Genomic DNA, 5,401 nt, shown 5'->3' with positions numbered 1-5,401 from the left:
ATTTCTGTTGGCGAGTTTGTTTCGCATGATCAATCACTTGTAATAATCCAGATATAGGGAACCCTACGTACGGGCACATTACGATATGTACTATGTTTATTTTCCCAAATCTATACCTATACCTATACCCTCACGTACGGTTTTTGTCGATTCTGACCCGTTTCATGTACTAGTACTCACCGTTTTGGGGCCCCGAAGCGATTTCCATAGTTGTTGAACCCGCAAGGTGCGCTTACGTGTCGGTCATCAACACCCGCAATTTTGGTCGATTCTGGCCCGTTTCCTGGACTATAACTCATTGTTTTTGGGTCCCGGAGTGATTTTCACGATTGACGAAGGGGTGCGTTTACGTGTTAGTCATCAACACTCGCAGTTTTTGTCGATTTTGTCCCGTTTCATGGACTATTACTCACTATTTTGGGGTCCTAAAGCAATTTCCATGGTTGTTGAACCCCAAGGTGCGCTTATGTGTCGATCATCAATAATCGCAGTTTTGGCCGATTCTGTTCCATTTCGTGCACAATTACTCACCGTTTTGGGGTCCTAAAGCGATTTCCACGATTGACGATCCCCAAGTTGCGTTTACATGTCCATCGTCAACACTTACAGTTTTGGCCAATTCTGACCCATTTCGTGGACTAACTCGCCGTTTTGGGGTCCCGAAGCGATTTCCATAGTTTTTGAACCCTCAAGGGCGCTTACGTGCCGGTCATAAACACTCGCATATTGGCCGATTCTCGCCCGTTTCGTGGATTATTACTCACTATTTTGGGGTCCCGAAGTGATTTCCACGATTGGCGAACCCCGGGGTGCGTTTACTTGTCGGTCATCAACAGTCGCGGTTTTTTTCGATTCTGACCTGTTTCGTGGACTATTACTTATCGTTTCGGGGTCCCAAAGCGATTTTCATGGTTGTCGAATCCCAAGGTGTGCCTACGCATTGGTCGTCAAGACTCATAGTTTGGGCCGATTCTGGCCTGTTTCTTGGACTATTACTCAGTTTTGGGGGCCCGAACTGATTTACATGATTGACAAACCCCAGGGTGCGTTTACATGTCGATCATCAACACTCACAATTTTTGCCAATTATGGTCTGTTTCATGGACTACAACCCACCGTTTTTGGGGTCCCAGAGCGATTTCCACGATTGACAATCCCCGGGGTGCGTTTAAGTGTCCGTCGTCAACACACGTGGTTTTGGCCAATTCTGAGCCGTTTCGTGGATTATTACTCACCGTTTGGGGGTCCCGAAGCGATTTCCATAATGTTAGAACCCCAAGGTGCGCTTATGTGTCGGTCATCAACAATCACAGTCTTGGCCGATTCTGCCCCATCTCGTGTACTATTACTCACTGTTTTGGAGTCCTGGAGTGATTTCCACGATTGACAAACCTCGGGGTGCATTTATGTGTCGGTCATCAACACTCACGGTTTTAGTCGATTCTGGCCCGTTTCGTGGACTATTACTCACTGTTTTGGGGTCCCAAAGCGATTTCCATGGTTGTTGAACCCAAAGGTGCGCTTACGTGTCGGTCATCAACAATCACAGTTTTGGCCGATTCTGGTCCGTTTCGTGCACAATTACTCACCATTTTGTGGTCCTAAAGCGATTTCCACAATTGACAATCCCCGGGTGCGTTTACATGTCCGTCGTCAACACTCACAGTTTTGGCCAATTCTGACCCGTTTCGTGGACTATTACTCACTATTTTGGGGTCCCGAAGCGATTTCCATAGTTTTTGAACCCCCAAGGGGTGCTTACTTGTCGGTCATCAACACTCGCATATTGGCCGATTCTCGCCCGTTTCATGGATTATTACTCACTATTTTCGGGTCCCGGAGTGATTTCCACGATTGGCGAACCCCGGGGTGCGTTTACGTGTCGGTCATCAACAATCGCGGTTTTTTTCGATTCTGACCCGTTTCGTGGACTATTACTTACCGTTTCGGGGTCCCAAAGCAATTTCCATGGTTGTCGAATCCCAAGGTGTGCCTATGCATTGGTCGTCAAGACTCATAGTTTGGGCCGATTCTGGCCCGTTTCTTGGACTATTACTCAGTTTTAGGGTCCCGAAGTGATTTACATGATTGACAAACCCCAGGATGTGTTTACGTGTCGGTCATCAACACTCACAATTTTGGCCAATTATGGTCTGTTTCGTGGACTACTACCCACCGTTTTGGGGGTCCCAGAGCGATTTCCGCGATTGACGATCCCCGGGGTGCGTTTAAGTGTTCGTTGTCAACACACGTGGTTTTGGCCAATTCTGAGCCGTTTCGTGGATTATTGCTCACCGTTTTGGGGTCCTGAAACAATTTCCATAATGTTAGAACCCCAAGGTGCGCTTATGTGTCGGTCATCAACACTCACAGTCTTGGCCAATTCTGGCCCGTCTCGTGTACTATACTCACTGTTTTGGAGTCCCGGAGTGATTTCCACGATTGACGAACCCCGGGGTGCGTTTATGTGTCGGTCATCAACACTCGCGGTTTTTGTCGATTCTGACCCGTTTCAAGGACTAGCACTCACCGTTTTGGGGTCTCAAAGCAATTTCCATGGTTGTTGAACCCGCAAGGTGCGCTTACGTGTCGGTCATCAACATTCGCAGTTTTGGTTGATTCTGGCCCGTTTCATGGACTATTACTCATTATTTTTGGGTCCCGGAGTGATTTCCATGATTGACGAACCCCGGGGTGCGTTTACGTGTTGGTCATCAACACTCGCGGTTTTTGTTGATTTTGTTCCGTTTCCTGGACTATTACTCACTGTTTTGGGGTCTCAAAGCAATTTCCATGGTTGTTGAACCCCAAGGTGCGCTTATGTGTCGATCATCAATAATCGCAGTTTTGGCCGATTTTGGTCCGTTTCGTGCACAATTACTCACTGTTTTGGGGTCCTAAAGCGATTTCCACGATTGACAATCCCCAGGGTGCGTTGACATGTATGTCGTCAATACATAGAGTTTTGGCCAATTCTGACCCGTTTCGTGGACTATTACTCACCGTTTTGGGGTCCCGAAGCGATTTTCATAGTTGTTGAACCCGCAAGGTGCGCTTACGTGTCGGTCATCAACACTCGCAATTTTGGTCAATTCTGGCCCGTTTCATGGACTATTACTCACTGTTTTTGGGTCCCGGAGTGATTTCCACGATTGACGAACCCCGGGGTGCGTTTACGTGTCGGTCATCAACACTCGCGGTTTTGTCGATTCTGGCCCATTTCATGGACTATTACTCACTGTTTTGGGGTCCAAAGCGGTTTCCATGGTTGTTGAACCCAAAGGTCTTATGTGTTGGTCATCAACAATCGCAGTTTTGGCCAATTCTGGTCCATTTCGTGCACAATTACTCACCATTTTGTGGTCCTAAAGCGATTTCCACGATTGACAATCCCCAGGGAGCGTTTACATGTCCGTCGTCAACACTCACAGTTTTGGCCAATTCTGACCCATGTCGTGGACTATTACTCATTGTTTTGGGGTCCCGCAGCGATTTCTATAGTTTTTGAAACCCCCAAGGGGCGCTTACGTGTCGGTCATTAACACTCGCAGCTTGGCTGATTCTCGCCCGTTTCATGGATTATTACTCACTATTTTGGAGTCCCGTAGTGATTTCCATGATTGGCGAACCTCGGGGTGCGTTTACGTGTTGGTCATCAACACTCACAATTTTGGCCAATTCTGGTCCGTTTCGTGGACTACTACCCACCGTTTTTGAGGTCCCAGAGCGATTTCCACGATTGACGATCCCCGGGGGGTGCGTTTAAGTTGTTGGGTGAATAAATCGCAGCGTCTGTGTTGGGCACGCCAGGAGCATGTATGGGCGCGCATCGGGTGTGTCGGGCATGGCCGGTCCCGTGGCGTAGGTGTGTGTGTGCGTGCGTGTGCAGCACAAGGATGTGTGCGTGTGTCTATCGGTGCAATGGGCGCGGGTGTAGAGCACGTCGCGCACTGGACCTGTAGGCACAGATTGCGTGGGTGGGCGGCGGGAGCTCGGGCCTGGAGCGTGAGGACTTGGGGAGTGCGTGGAGGCGTCGCGTCGGGGGTGTGGAGTAGAGCGCCGATGGACGCGGGTATAAAACCCTCCCGCACGTGTGTTGTAGCAGATAGGGGTGACGAGTTCGTGCTTGTGGAAGTGGCGTTCGAGCGCCTGAGAAAAAACCTCCCATGTCCACTGTGTGCCTCTTCTTCCTCCTTTCACCTCGTCGTCGCTGGTTTGTGCCACGGCTGGAGAGAGAGACATCAGTGCAAGGGAGGAGAGGTCTAGAGCTAGGGCTAGTCGGTTCCAACAATTGGCATCATACCCAAGTGAAGGCTAGGGCGCACCGGCGATGTCGGTCGTCCCCTACCGCGGTGGTGCGGGCGGATCGCTGCTACAGGCGGCGGCGCACCTCACCAGCGACAACTACACGGCATGGGCCATCAAGGTCGAGACGAACCTCGACGCGGCGTGGCTGTGGGAGGCGTTGGTCGTGCTGGAGGATGCGGCGGCGGCCGTGATCGCCAAGAAGGACAAGCCGGCAAGGGCATACCTGCTCGGCACGCTCGCAGAAAACCTGCTCCTACAGGTGGCGTCGAAGAAGACGTCAGCGGAGTTCTGGGCCAGCCTCAAGGCCTGCTTCGTCGAGGCTGATTGCGTCAGGGCGGTGCGGCTGGCAACGCTGCAGAGTGACTTCGAGCTACTGTGGATGGGGAGCGGCGAGAGGCTGGATGACTTCGCTGGCAAAATCAGCAGCCTGGCGGCAACCTACGCCGGGCTGGGATCGGAGCTGGAAAACACGACGATGGTGAAGAAGCCGCTCGGGCGCCTAAAGGCGTTCGACGAGCGGCTGCGTCGGCATGGACAGGCGAGCGGCAAGTGGGCTGTCAGTGAGCTGTTGTACACGACGGCGCAGTGGTGGGCACGGGAGCGGCGTCAATGCGGAGCGCGGGACGACGATGACGCATGCGGCGAGGCATCGGGCTTCGTTGGCAATCGGCGGGGACGGTGCTACAAGTGCGGCGATCATGGGCACTTCAAGTGAGACTACCCGCAGAGGCAGAAGAAGTCGATCCTGGAGTGAGCCCTGTTTGCGGAAGGCGATGTCGAGGATGCCGGCCTGCTCTGAGCGTGGCTTAGGGGGGTGAGTGTTGGGTGAATAAGCCGCGGTGTCCGCATTGGGCACGCGCAGGCGCGTGTATGGGCGCACGTCGGGTCTGTCGGGAGCGGCCGGTGCCGTGGCGTAGGTGTGTGTGTGCGTGCGTGTGTAGCACGAGGATGTGTGCATGTGTCTATTGGCGCAATGGGTGCGGGTGTAGACCATGTCGGGCACTGGACCTGGTCGCGCGGATCGCGTGCCTGCGTGGCGGGAGCATGGGCCAAGAGTGCGAGGACGTGGGGAGTTCGCGGAGGGGGGGGTGCG

This window comes from Triticum dicoccoides, chromosome 5A (genome assembly GCF_002162155.2).
Source record: "Triticum dicoccoides isolate Atlit2015 ecotype Zavitan chromosome 5A, WEW_v2.0, whole genome shotgun sequence".
Taxonomy (NCBI): Eukaryota; Viridiplantae; Streptophyta; class Magnoliopsida; order Poales; family Poaceae; genus Triticum; species Triticum dicoccoides.
This window is presented reverse-complemented; position numbering follows the sequence as displayed.